Source organism: Danaus plexippus, chromosome 19 (genome assembly GCF_018135715.1).
Source record: "Danaus plexippus chromosome 19, MEX_DaPlex, whole genome shotgun sequence".
In the NCBI taxonomy this organism is placed as follows: Eukaryota; Metazoa; Arthropoda; class Insecta; order Lepidoptera; family Nymphalidae; genus Danaus; species Danaus plexippus.
This window is the reverse complement of record NC_083549.1, coordinates 5,459,139-5,474,867: the sequence shown is the minus strand read 5'-3', so window position 1 is coordinate 5,474,867 and position 15,729 is coordinate 5,459,139. Positions and strand designations below refer to the sequence as shown.

Here is a 15,729-nt window from a genome sequence, read left to right as displayed (position 1 = left end):
TACATGTCATAAGAGTTAACTGAATCAATACTTCATGTACAATATAAAATACATTTGTACATCAACGATTCGCAACTGTTCCATATAATATGACAATGTTGCAGAACGCAATCTCCCACGGGTAAAAAGCAAAAACGCCGAGTCAAACACATTTGTAATGGGTACGACGTATATTATATAACATACACGCACATAGTAACGGCCATCGTAATTGTGTGCGTGTAACGGTCAGAATCACGCAAATAGATATATATCAAATGTACCCATGGACTATACGAACTACAACCTTAATGCGACAAAACAATGGCATGGTGAGTACACCGTACAATTAGAGCTCGTTCTAAATTTTTGGCATTGTGAATTCGATATTTGTAATTCTTTACTCTTTTTTGTTATTCAGGCTAAAACAAAGTGTTATGTTATTCGGTAAAGTTTATTTTTAATTCAGCTCCACACCAAAATCGGACGATCTTACCAAAACAAATTTAAATGTTCTGAAAACGCAATTCATTAAATTAAAAATAAAACGTTGTCTCCGATCGCGTCTAACGATGCTCTTCCGAAGACACAGCGAACTTAAACGATCGATCTTTGCATCTGTCTGTTTTACGATGATATATTTCAGTAAAGATCAAAAGAAGAGAAAAAAATTGACAGATAATCAATAAAAAGCGAACACGCGGGGTCATACGCGAAGTGCTAAAGCGCCGTCGCCCCGGACGTTGACCGTGCGGGGGCGCGGCGCCTCCGACCTTGGTCATTGTGCAATTTTCAGGATATCATTTGAATTAAGCTTTCAACACGAATCAAGACTTACTCCAAACCTTGAGATCGTAACCTAAAAACGCGCCATGATTCATACAATATATTTAGGTACGCACGTTATAAAAAGTATCTTCGACGTGACATAATGTGTACGTATTGTAAACATAGGAGGGAACGGAGAATCTAATAGATACCATACATTATCTATGTGTGTAAAGTATAATATTACGGACCGCAGGCAACGAAGGTACGGAAACGATGGTTGTGCCTGTTGCGGCGGCGCGGCGCGGCGGGCTGGTCTCGTCGCACCAGCTTGCCGAACAGCTCGAGGAGGGAGAGACGCAGGGGTCGCGGAGGCAGACGGAGCTCGCCCTCCGCGCCCAGCACCTCCAGCTCCACGGCCTCCGAGCGCGCGCACATCCGCGCCGCTACCGCCGCGCCATGCCGCGCTCCTCGCCCGTCCACCCCGAGATGTGAACACGCAGCACGCGAACGAACGCGCGCTCCCTCTTAACGCGGCCGCGCGGCCGACACTCCACTCCGGCACTCACTAGCGCCATGCCAGCGCGCGCGCATCTCTACGGTGTTGCCTTACACATGCCAGTGTTAACAGCACACAGAAATATGTCCTTCCACACTTGGATTTTATATTAACTATGGTAAAATTTACAAAATGATATAATATCAAAGAAATGTATAATAAAAAAAATAAATAAATGTAAAACATGACGTTCGAACAGGCGTGTTATCAAAGCAAAAACATAGGTGTGTAAGACAATTTACTAAGGCGTTTTATATAATATATTGACATTGAATGTTGTAAGCCTTTCGTCGTTTTAGTTAAATATAATGCCATAAAGTATACCTGTAACACGGGATTATATCACCTACGTATGTTTTACCTAGCACTTGTAATAAAGTTATCATCATTGAAATCATGCAAATATAATAATGATTAACCGTAACTTATCGTTAATTCAAATCCTTTGTCTCGATAAAGTCATAAAAATTAATAAACATTACTATTTATTATATAAGGATCAAATTTTTTTATATAACAAAGTATTACAATTATTAAAATCGTAGTCTTTTAATTATCAAAATCATAGTTTTAGCGGTAGGGGTACATTTCATGAATACTTTGGTCAAATAAACAAGCCGTAATATCACTTATCAAGTCACTGAAAATGTGATAGGCATTAAGTCTAGTGATGCACCGAATAGCAATATCCGTGTCCGCATTCATTCAAAGTAGAGATCTTTTCTTCTTATTAATTCTCTATAATTAATATATTTATTCGACAAATCATAAATAAATGCTATAACGCCTGCATACACGGATACATTCAGCGCGATCCGTCACATCACTTATCAAAACTATCGCAGCTTAATCCTATAATAATAACTATGGTACTCCTTTCACAATTTCCTTAGCCTTCAGACGTGATCCCCGTCCGTTGGACCTTCGAGGTAGTATGTTATTATACACGTATGTAACTCACCTTGGCCATGTGTTCTCGCCGAGGACTTTCCCATGTCGGCCGCACCATCGACACACATAAACCCTCACACACACAAAAAAAAAGAAACACTAACACTTCGCACCTTATATTATAATAGGTCGGTGTAAAACTGGCGTACAAAAGTTACACTTTATAATTAACTAAGGCCACTTGGTTAAGATAGGTCTCGTCTGGTGTCGCTGATGTTGGTGTCTAGGCGGTGTAACGTGCGGTGGACCGCGCGGTGTGACAGTCATCCTGCGATCTAACTTTGCACTTTATTCTGTAACAACAAAACCGATATACATATTATTATTTAATTACAAAGTTATATACTGACGTGTCTTTATCTACATCTATTTATAAGTATCTATGAATACTTAAGTGTTCTTTACGATCGCTGACAGGTAATGTCGTCATAAGTGGTGTTTAATAAAGATGATATATTCATTAGAAATAAATTGCATTTAAATTACTAAAATATTACTTCACTTATATTCCCTTACAAATTAATTGGTTCACTTATTACTTAATTACACGACGATACGATCCACCAATCTGATAAGTAAAACTTTAATACAGTTAAAAGAGAAAATTTTTATAGATTAATTGAGCATTGCAATTTTAAATCTATGGTCAAACCAAACAGAATACGTAGTAAAATAATTTTAAGAGATATTACATGTCATAGATATGTAGATAATTATAGATAGATAGATAAGAGAATATTTAATATTTTGTTTATGTTTTTTTTCTTTCACTATAAGATTTTCTTTTACAATAACAAAAAAAAATTAAAAGAATAGAACAACAGTTCACAAACTTAATCATACTATATTAAATATTTCTAGCTCTGTAATTGTTATTATTATACAACATATGTATACGTGCATGTATATACATATCCATTTATTATACATACGTTATGACAGTTAAATAATTCAATGTGTATTTTGGTAGGTATTGTTCATACCATCGAATAAAATGATTTTTGTAACCGATTTTATTGTAGATGATTCTGTCTTCGAACTACGAACATAAACCTACACGTATAATATGAGCATTATAAATATGTTTGACTGATACATGTATGTCCGCTAATGAATATTTATTAAACTCAATTGATGTAATCGACATGCGTTATTAGACCCGCTGTCGTGTTCTTTGAGAGCTCCTCACAAAATTAAAACGCAATCGAAGCGGAGAATATTTCTCAAATAATAAACACAATTTTTTTAAATTATCGTTTAAAACTCAGGCATATTGTTGTCTTACTTGCGTCAGACTTCAGGCGTACTTGCCATATTATAACTATGATACTAATGATATATATTTTTATCGTTAACTATTTTATAAAGCGACTTATTTGTGTTCGATTTCTTTAATTGTCTCTCTTTAAATATTTTACGTGTCTCAAACTGATTGGTTAAACATTATTGTTAATGTTATAAATTAAAATATTATTACCTTAATTGTAATGTCAATTTACTTCATCTTAATGTCACTGATAATGAAATACGCTATTGATTACGCAATTATTTGTATATTAATTCCTATTTAATTCATCGAAAGATCAAAAACACTACATTTATTATTTCATTTTAACTTAAACTCATAGTTTAAATTCATAAAATTATGATATAAAACATTTTAGTCAAAACAAACTACAAAAGTGTAAGCCCCTCGCATGTCCGGACTTTGAATAGCATGCTTGATGCATAAATAATACACTCATTTCACATAATGTCTTTACCTTTTGGCCTTTAATATGAAATAATATCAATTACGTGTATGTTTATGCTTTCAACCTCGAAATTATCTCGATGTTGTTTCACTTGTATGTATAACACTCTACAAATACACAGTTCTCTGTGAAAGTTCATAGACGTGAACGAAACCTTACGTCGCGTCGGGAGTATTTTCCTGCATTCAAATAATTCCAAGCATTTAAATAACCATCTATATAGGAATCAAAGAGCGATTCATTCATTACGTAGTAAACTTGAAAATCGCAAATCAAAGTATTTAGTGCTAATCAAGGATGTTCAGTATTCCGCAATGACATCACACTCCAAGGTCGTGACCCCGAAGTCTTAATATACAGCCGTTTTCTTTATAGTGACGTTTTACGATACGTTTAAGTATTAAAAGGATTTACCGACTGCGAATTGACAAAAACGTTGTTTAGTACATAAACGCTTTAGAGAAAACTGCTGAGATTTAAATGGATGACGTAAACTTAATATGAAAGCAGATGTGATGCCCAAATAACTCTTGCGAAAATTAAATACTCAAACCTATTTAAAACTTGTGTTTAATAGACTCGAATTCGAGTAAATCCTGTTTTTTGCAGTCCTCGCCCCACCTTTGATGTATGGTAGATAAAAAAAAAGGCGTTTAAAAATCAACTTGAGATAACTGTAAGAAAACAGCCGATAATTCTTTCTTAGGGCGATAAAAATATCGACATCTGGCCATGAAATTGTAATCACAAAGTAGTAAAAAAAATACAACATACTACAATACCATCATGGGCTTTTGCTTAAAAAATGCTAGTTAATTATTTTTATATCACTGTTTCATGTGTTAACTATTGCTTTCAGTTAACACCGAGAAAATATAGGTGAAAGATATTAAAAAAAAAATTGTTAAATAACTAATCCTAATAGTAATGAAATACAAAAAAATTATGTTTCAGCCACGTGGACGTAACACAAAAAAAAAGTATCATATTATGTGAAACCGTAAAAGGTTTATATTGTAATATTTATATGAGTTCTTTCGCTTCGTTTGTTCGAATATTTGATAATAATCAGCTCGAAAACCGTTCAAGTTGTTAAAAACTCAATGGTCCTTAAAAATTCAATCAATACGTACACCAATGAACACAACACAAAAAAGCACTAAATTTGCATTTTTTTTTTAAATTACTGTGATTTATCAATCTAGCAGAGGAAAATTTTCACTATTTCGCTTTAACACACATGATATTACAAGATGTATGTATGTAATGAACTATTCACCAACGTTATATGTTAAAGATAATAATAAGATATTAATATAAAACAATTGATAGTCTTTCTAGGAAAAAATTGATGTCAATGGGACTGTGCGCGTAATTTTTTCTCGATTTCACGATTAACTTTGTGATTTGTGAAATGATTTCAATATATTTTATACGTGTGATCTTTTTAAGACCAGGAAATGGGACAGTACGAAAAACTTTGAACTTCGTTTAGTGTATATTTTAGAAATTGTATACTTAAGAAGATTAGAAAAAAGACGCTCCATTAGAATAGAGCAATGAGATAATTTTAAACCATCGCGAATACTTATAGACAATATGCAAATTAGATGTTTGGAAAAATCTTATTCAAACGGAAACATTCAGTAGTAATAAAAATATCACTCAGGTACGGACACATTTTTAAAATCGTTTCCATGACTTGAAGACTATAATATATTTGTATGTTTCTAATTTAACATATAAATGGCGTTATTAGTGTTTGTGAGGCAGTCTTTGTCATGTGACATGTCGCTCCAAGCTTCCATCGTTAGCTTTGGTTTGCGATTGTTACGCTTCCAATGTTTTCCTGTTCTTACAACTGGTACGACAAAACTTTCCGCCTTCATATCCTCAAGGCTCCATTGTTATATGGGTGACATAATCTTATTCTAGACTGTTCTTTAACACAACGGGATGTAATATACTTTTATCGCTTAACAAATCTTAATTTCACTTATATATTAATACTAATTTTTACTTACACAGTATAAATATGTTGTTATGTTTTAATTAAGATCTCGGTTATAATATTTCATAGACTTCAAATGATTTGTCTCTTTATTTAGATTACGTGCGTATGTGTGTTTGTGATTTTATTTCAAACAAAATTTTGCTTTACTTAACAACATATATAAACATATACTATTTTAACTCTTCAACTAAAATATAAATTAAATTATTAAGTGAGTACATAAGTTTATAAAATCTATTAAAGAGAACAAATCGTGAAACGAGTTTTAAAATATTTAATTGGTCAAGAATTAGTTGTTTAGTCTCGCGTGACAATCATCGAAAGAGCAATCTACTTCACAAGTCATATTCTTTGATCGATTAACTTATTTATTTGTAACAATGAAGATATTTTTGAAACATATTGTTTATTAGTGTTTGTACATTTTTTTCAATATAACCGACATTATATGTTTAAGATTCATAATCGATATACATGCAATTATTGCTACAGATAGCCATCGAGAGGTCGTAAATACCAAAATTATCACTGAACTATTTATAGCTACGTGTAATAAATATATTATTAATAAAAAGATTGTTGAATTTATTAAGTTTTTTTTTTTAATTTAAATGTGTATGACATCGATAAAAACATGTCCTCTCTAGTGTTTCAATGAGATGTAACGTACTACTATGAATATTAAAAATTATAATAAAGACTTATTTTTTTTAGTTTTGCATTCATTGTATATTATTATTGGCTGTTTGATTATAATCTACTCATCTACAAATAATATACGGATGATAAATCACGTGTGGATGGAAAGACTTATGAATGTTTGTTTCTCTATTACACACAAACTACAGAATGCATTAACCGCAGGTCGGACTGTGGGAAGAAGCTTGAAATTTATGAATCGATACAAAATTTTTCCCGCGAATTGCTTGAACATTCATTAAATTATAAAAAACAATTAAAATACTTAAAAAAAAAAAAAGTAATATATTTTTATGATAATACAAACTCTTCATAACACATTTTTTTATATTCTAAATTTCGTTTTAAAACGCAAAACATTAACAATTTGGTTCGTGCTAAGTAATGTTTACAAAAATACACAGAAAGCAAAACAGTAGGTACTTGATGTGAGAGCCTTTAGTAAACACTAGAAATCTAGACTTTTCAGTTATTCTTAGATCTCATAATGACAGTTTCGTCAATGTAGTGCAAAAGAAATATAATTTAATGTATTTAAATTTAATAAATTTATTAAAATTGTAAGTGCATATTAGCAAATAAAATATTTTATTTAAGGCAAATTATAGGAAATAGATAAAAAACTCACTTCATATGAAAACACACGTAAAATTCTGAATAGTTTTCTATCACAGACACTCTATAACAAGTAATTCGTTAGGATCTAATACTTATCTAATACTTTTAAGGCACATTTGTATATATACGTGTTGTCACGCTGACATGGTATTTCAGACGTGCGACCCGCGACGCTCGGCCGTTCGTACTGTTATGACTTATGACACATTTTAGAGTAGCGAGCGGCACAGACTAACAAATTTAATACTATACATTTACTTAGTGCCCAAGGTGAATGGGTGGTCTGTGGAACACATTTACCAGACAAACGTTCGAGATGTCCACTATAGACATTATTTTATTAAAAATATTCGTATTCCACTCATATACGTGTTACGGTTTTGTCAAACCGGTTTTTTTATTCATCAAAACAAGATATCCTTAACATAATTTTTTGATATTTATCTTCAATATACGCAATCTTACAAAGCTACTTATTATTAAAATATTTGAACGAGTTTATATATAAATGTATATATTATATATCTATATAATTGCATTCCCTAAAAGGAAATCGATATTTTTCCTCAACAGCTAACACATCAGTGCGAATTTAGTGCTACTGCACTTAAAGCACCGGAGCGTAGATTCTTCCATTCTAGCGCGGTTTTACTATCCTGACACTTAGAGACTTGGTACGTTGGTAGCGAATGTTCGTGATTCTTAAATACATATCGTCAGAACAAATTGCTGGTTTGGAGCGGTTGTCATTAAATGATTCTTTGTCGTTGGAATTGGATACAGAAGTTAATGAAACGGAAAAATCTAACTTAGAATTTTCTGCAGTTTTTTATGTCCTCAACATTAATGAATTATCCGTACTAAAAGTATTTTTTCAGATATGTATTCACAATTTTAAACGTCGACCTATTGTTGTAAAATAATAATAATTATATATATTGCATTCACATTAATTTTATTAATGCGAAAGTGACTCTGTTTGTCTGTCTGTTACTCAATCACGCCTAAACTACTGAACCAATTTGCACGAAATTTGGTATGGAGATATTTTGATACCCGAGAAAGGCCATAGTGTACTTTTCATCTGATTAAAAAAGAAAAAAAAAGATTATCAAATTCAAAATCTTCTAATCTACTATATTTATGGAGGAATAGTTTTCGCCCGGTCCGCTATACATTTCTAATTCTGAAACTAACGCAGACGAAGTCGCGGGCAAAACCTAGTAAGATATAAATTATTCTATATATTGAAATAATATTTCAAATACATACAGAGATGAATGAGCTATTGATGACGGAATGCCATGAATCAGATGACACCATGATATTTTATCTATATACGATAAACGAAAACTGGAACTGTCATTGTGTTTTTAAGTAAGTATTGATTCATCGATTGACCAAGTATTTAACAATTAATACGAAGCGTAATACAAAACTTGTTATACTATTTGATATTTAATAATGATAATTAGATAAAATACACATGATAACTTCGTAAATGTCATCGTTACTGCTTAGCTAAAGGATTCCATAAAAAAACTAGTTAATATTAATGACCAAAAATTTTAAAAAAGTCCAAACTACCACAACTTTCCCTTATGACGGGTTATATTTAAATAGCTTTTTTTATATATATGTATATTTTTACAGTCTCAAATTTATATCATATTTTGCACAACGATTCGTGAACGATACATGAACTAGTTTCAACATACTTTTATACAAAAAGTTTTAGAAAATTCATTCTCGATTCACAAATGTAAATCTCTTATTTAGTCTTTATGTACGAAAAAAACCTTTACTGTTATCCCACATTTCTGTTAATCTTCTAATTCCGTAGGTTCTTGGATCAAAATAAACAAAGGGAAACACGATAAAACTCGGAAAAAAACCCAAATTATTATTAAATATATATCTATACTATTAAAAATTTCACTAATAAGTAATAACGTTTGTTATAAGTAATTGCATGTTGTTTGACAGCTGCCTGTCAAGTCGTTTAAAAAGATCTTACCACCAATATCTGGAACAGAGGTATGTTACGTACCTTAATTAGTTCTATCTATGGGAATCGAGGACGTTATTCAAAAAATGCATAGTCGTTATCAAGAAGGAATTATAGCCCTTAACGAGCTCCCAGAAAGTCTTTTAGTCTCATATAAAAATGTAATATGAATAGAAATAGTTTTGAAAATCCTTAAGCACATAATACTTAAAATAAGGCTTCCTCTTTACCAATCTTATAACAAAAATTATCTGATATTATCCAGGTAACAATCGAGAGCTTGTATGGTATACAACGTCCTGTTTAAACAATAAAGATCAGAGGACGGTGTGTGTTAGATAAAATATTGTGAACGAACTCGTCTGCCAAAATATGAAACAGCTAAGAACATGATTAATTTATTATATACAAAGTAGCGGCCGTGACATTCTTAGAACTACTCCTAGTACCTGAACCACTTTTAGTTTATTAAATGTTTTACGACATAGAGACGATCAAATACAATGTCTGCTACTCTGACACAGTCACTTGGAGAGTATAAAACATTTGAGACTTTTCATCTTATTTTTTTTTTAAATAAACCAATAAAATCTTCAGACACTTTTGTATGTCAGACACAAAATAAGTGCTTATTTTTGTGAGCTGAACGTAATTTAAGAGTAAAAAAACTGTAACTATATAATATAAAAAAAAACATAAATAAAATCAAAGTTAAGTAATTACATAATCGGTAAATATAAACATCACTAACTAAGGTGGTCAACAATGACCCCTTTACACAATTCCGTGTCCCACTTCCAGATATTAGTGTAGTCCCTACTACGTGATTGAGTTGACCCCGCCCTCAGCTTTATGCGGTCACCGATATAACCTAAGGCTATAACTCCGGGGGAAATCGGTTCCCCCCGATAGGGTAATGTGCCCTGAACGCAATACATCCAAGTATCTTTTTATATGTATGTCGTTAAAATACATTAGCTAAGAGAATGAAAACTCGTTAGCTTTCCTCCAGTTAAATACGCCTTTACACTTAATATATGGAATCAATAAATCAAACACCATTGATTTTATTGCTTGTTATAAATTCGAGAAATTTGTCCTTAATTACATACAGAACATTTACTGATATGAATGTAGTTACAATTAATTATAAATCATATAAAGGTCGGTGTACAAAAGCTTTTAATGTCACATTCAAAAATTGGTAGCACGGTAATTATTACGTAAAGTATTGTAAGAGAAACCGAGCAATCAAAGTTAATTTCATTTATACCTTATTATTGTAATACTGACCTAAGATGACAGCTCGAGAGGATGTAAAGACCTCATTGAATTCCCTCCTTCCATAGTGATCTGTTATCTGAAATGAAATAATAATTAAATAGTTTTAAAAATATTAAAAATTGGTGATAAATCTTCAATATAAATAATATATTTTTTGAGGGTTTTGGTATTTTTTTTACAAATTATAAGTAAATAAATTTAATAATATTTACATTTACGTGTTTGTAACGATAAGTATGTGAAGAAAGCGTATAAATATTTACGTCTATATAGAAGTAGTGAAATACTTTTACGTATTCACATGTATTGAAATAATCCAATTTACTACAGAAAAACACCGTTAACTTTAAGATTATATCAAAAAACAAACGCAGCAATTCAAAAATAGACAACATTTAATTGATTTTAATAGAGAAATATTTTGAGGGGCGTCAGAAGAAGTACAAAGAACAGCAAGTTGTAGAAGAAAAAGAAGAAGTATAAAAATATAACTGGCTGAAAATTATTCCAGAAATCATTCGTCACTATCACAATTAATATCATAAAAAAGAACTATCCATAATTGATGTTAAATATATTTTGAATAAGTGGTTTCTTAGTAAATTTAAATTTCCTATTTTTGTTCTCAGACCAGGAAGAAAAAAATAATCCACAGGTTTTATGGTAGTAAAAAATTTACTACAAATATGTATTGCTTCCTCGAAAGATCTTGAATGATTTGTACTTACAGAGATTCACACTTTGTGGTGGAATAAGTAACTTAAAGTAGATGCTAGTTTAAATAAGTCACAACCCGCATACATAAATGTATCATAGGCCACATATTTGTTATTTCCCTTTTAAAGAACAGTATTTCTTGACGACTTGGATAAATACCGGCTTCACTTAATCCTTGTTAGAAAACTTACGATAAAAAACACGAAATCAACTTAAGAGTCTTAGTATGATAGATGATATGAAAGCATTTATCTGTCGTGGTACTGACATATTAAATAAAAATTCGCCTTAATGTTTGTTGTCTTATACACATATATATATATATATATATATGTGTATAAGACAACATACATATATATATACATATATATATATATATATATATATATATATATATATATATATATATATATATATCAATTTTCGTAAATTTGTATTCGGATTTATTTTATTACATTTACCTGTTTATTTACGTTGATAGTCAAATGCCATCCATATTATTTTATTGACTGTGTTACACTTAAAATGTTTTATGTGTTGACGCTCCCGATCACATAAATCAATATACCATAGTAACACATTGAAAACTATTGATTTAATGTTCACAACTGTTATGCAAATGAAAAACAATTTTCCTGCTACAGCACTGTATGAAGATTAACGCAAGTATGAATGTTTCTACTGCCGCATGTTAAAATGGTGAGGTAAGGAAATATTCAAGATATTACCCTAGAAGTCCGGACCCTTTAATATTAAAGAATCCTTTAAATAACTGTTTCATTAGTGACAAAACGATCAAAACTGTATCGACGATAGGTTTTCGTATTTGATCAAAAATCAAAAGTTTGATATATCGATGTAACTAAATCGTGTTCCCAAGCATTTCGTTTGTGTCCTTAATGATTGCGATAATATAACATGTCATTTCGTACGCGACTGTATCGTGTTATTAAGATCCTCGCGCCTAAATTAATAACCATCAAAATTTTAAATCATTTTAAACTTATGGCATCATAAATCAGCATACAATTTATTTTCCTAATCCATTTATTTCCTGCAACAGATGTATTGTATGTATCTGTACGTGTAAAAAATATAAAAATCCCGAACATAATATAAATATATCTAGACGGTTGATCGTGAATTTTATTCATACGAAATTTTGGAGTATTTATATCATACAACATTTAAAACAATTGTCGTCGACAGTCATCTGTTCTAATTAAAGAACTGGCACCAGAAGTCTGATAAACGTACATATATACACGCCATTGTCTTCAAATAATTGTAACGTAATGTTATAAAACTGGGATATGTTAAATATCTTTCTCTAACAGTAAATAAAATATTGAGTAGAACTAAGTGATTAGTATAGGCGACCTAAAAATACTAAGGATATTTTATATGTAGATCGTAAGCTCGTTAAGTTCAAATTAACGTGAAACATAAAAGATTTAGTGTGAATTGTGCTATAGACTATTGGAGTAGATTTGGACAACCCTGTCATGGTAGGGATTAGGGTGGACTGGGGTGTGTCGGTACCATCAAATGGCGCGCCATTTTGCCGCACGATGACGTCACGGGCCACTCCTGGCATTTGGACTAAACTCTAAAGCGAAAAAGCCCTACCTACGCGCTCCACTGATAACAGAAAAACCTTAATAACTTGATGCTCTTTGCTTTATATGCCTACCGTTTCGCTTTCGCGCATTCATTTCGCCTTGACATTTATAAATGTGTTAGATAGTTTATGGCTCGAAATGGAAGCATTGTTCCTTATAACTATTATATTTTGAGAACTTGTAGTGCTAATAGAAGTCGTCAATTTAAATTATGAGATCAGCATAATATGTGGTCAAGGAGATAGGACTATGGGTCGCGACTGTGGGTGTCGAGTACATAAATTTTAAATTATCAATGGTCAAGGTAAATTAACATCTAATAAAGCAAAAATGTCATGTCGAATCACAAATGCTACCTATAATAAAAGAAAAAATTTAAGTCATGTACAGTCTGAAGCCGTGTCATTGGCGCCGATACCGCAATTTAAAAAAATAATAGTAAGTCTTCCACATATGATTCTTTTTTTTTTTTAATAATTTGCGAGAAATAAGTTCAAGGTTTCCACACATTGATTCTAAGGTAGATGAATAATTAAATAAACAAATTGATCGACAACGCCGTGAAACATCGCAGCTGTCACGGCCGCCTTGCTACTGAGTCAAAAATACGTATATGGAAAAATACAAACATAATAGATTAAAAAAAAAAATCAATAAAAAGGGCATAATGTAAACACAAAGCAAGCAGCGGGAGAACATTCCTAACGGTTGGAAGGCACGCCAACGTTTACGCGATGGCATTGTGAATGAAAAGAAAAATCGGCGACGAATAGAATATTAGAAAATCTATGTATAAATATTATAAAGCAATTTTTTTTTTAAACCAACGCCTATGACGCTTTCCTTACTTATTGTTCCGTTTGCATTTAATTAGAGTGAATTTAAAAGTAGTCAATGACAAATAATGATGGCTAGGCCAAGGCTACTTCAAGGATTTAATCAAAGTCCCATTTAATAATACATAGTGGGTTAAATGAAGATTATTATTTTTTTATTTTTACAAACACAACAACTTCTTTAAGTTTGAATATCAAAACTAATATATCATTACTAAGTAATGTTGAATATGGCACTATTTCCATATTATTTATTTAACCACAAACATTGTATCATAGCTTTAGATTAATTTAGAAGAAATTGTATTGAAAAATTTATTATATTTTTATATGCAAATAATTCCTTTTTCATTTGCCTCATCAATTCAAATAGGTTGTTAAGGCCTGTTCGAACTATTTTTAGCTTATAATAAGGGTAACTGGGTGTTTTAACAAGGTTTTCATGATAAATAAAATTATTAAAGAAACTATACTATTTATACGATTATCTTATCTTAAAATAAATAAGAGGGTATTTTTAAAAGTGAGTATTTCTTGAGAAACTAGAATTTTATGACATCCTTTGTTATAGATATCATTGAAATCTTTTGCACTAGTGACTTCAATTACAGTGACATTTATTTTTGAAGTAGATTGTTACAGTGAAATAATATGACTAGCCATTATTTTGTTAGAATTATATATTAAGAAGGCTAAACTACCGATTGTGTTTTCTCAGTCTTTCATGCTGTTAATTATTGGCTTCAGCATCAACCATATTTTATATTAATGTAACTTACAATTACATTACTTCACAAAACGCAGTATAATTATTTATGGAATTTTTTACTTTCATAATATATTTACAAAACTTCTGTGTATTGCCCAAACCGTTGTGTTAAACACTAATATTTATTCTTCAGCCTTCAAAAATTAACCAATATTTTTTAGTACAAGACATATCTTTTTTAGCATTAATTATGTATGACAGACATCATAACATAAGGTTAATATTAAATATATGCTGAACATATTTAGGCAACAATGTTTTATCAATAACTAAATCTGCTGTTGATAATTTTTATATGTTTTGTATAAGTATGAATATTTTAATATATATTGCGAAGGTAAAAATACCACTACACTAAAAAGACGTATTAAAAACTTTATACAAAATACTTTATAAAAATTGTCGTAAATAACGTTTTGTTTATTGAAGGTATGCAAATACTGAAGAAAATGAATGTGAAACAGTTACATGTCCCCTATTCAAACTGGAAATAATTGATATTATTTTATTAGTTCCAATAAATAGATAAAGATAATGAAAGATAAATTTGTATGTAATTTTGTTTACGACGTTCAAGATTCTACGGAATACCCGGTTACAACAGGTTGGTCTCTTTACTTTAGCAAACTAAAAATAGACAGACCGTCATAATGTATCGAATATAAACATTTAGTTGAATGATTTTCCGTTTACAACATCATCTTACTTTGATTACGTACGCGACTTTTATATATGATTTGATCATTTAAAAAAGTGAAAGTACATTCAAAAGTTGACAACTGTGCCAAATAAAAACAAATTAGAATTGAATAAAATATCTATAAATTTTCTATTATACGTACCATATCAAATATAAATCTGATCACAAGGCAAGACAGATATTAACGCACACAACTTCTTATAAAAATCCTTTAAAATTTGTTCTCTTACAAAACCATACAACCACAATTTGCACAAACTGACAAGAACTAAAAAGCGGGTTGATTGCAATTAGCACAGACGTAAACAACTGACATTCTTTATTTTGACATACTCTGTGGTCCCATAATTAATATAACAAAACGAAGGAAAAGTCTATTAGGCCAAACCAAATATTTACATATGTATTATCAAATATATCTTTGATTTTAATGTCTTTATATTTTCTTAAT

At 30.9% G+C, this 15,729-nt stretch overlaps 1 long non-coding RNA gene across 1 annotated transcript; it reads right to left on the bottom strand.

Moving 5' to 3' along the window:
• Positions 1-1,912: 1,912 nt before the first annotated feature.
• Positions 1,913-15,562, bottom strand: LOC133319379 (uncharacterized). The gene is made up of 3 exons (XR_009753012.1): positions 15,421-15,562; positions 10,644-10,710; positions 1,913-2,550 (listed from the first exon to the last, which is right to left on the bottom strand). It is a non-coding gene; the product is annotated as an uncharacterized LOC133319379 (long non-coding RNA).
• Positions 15,563-15,729: the final 167 nt, after the last annotated feature.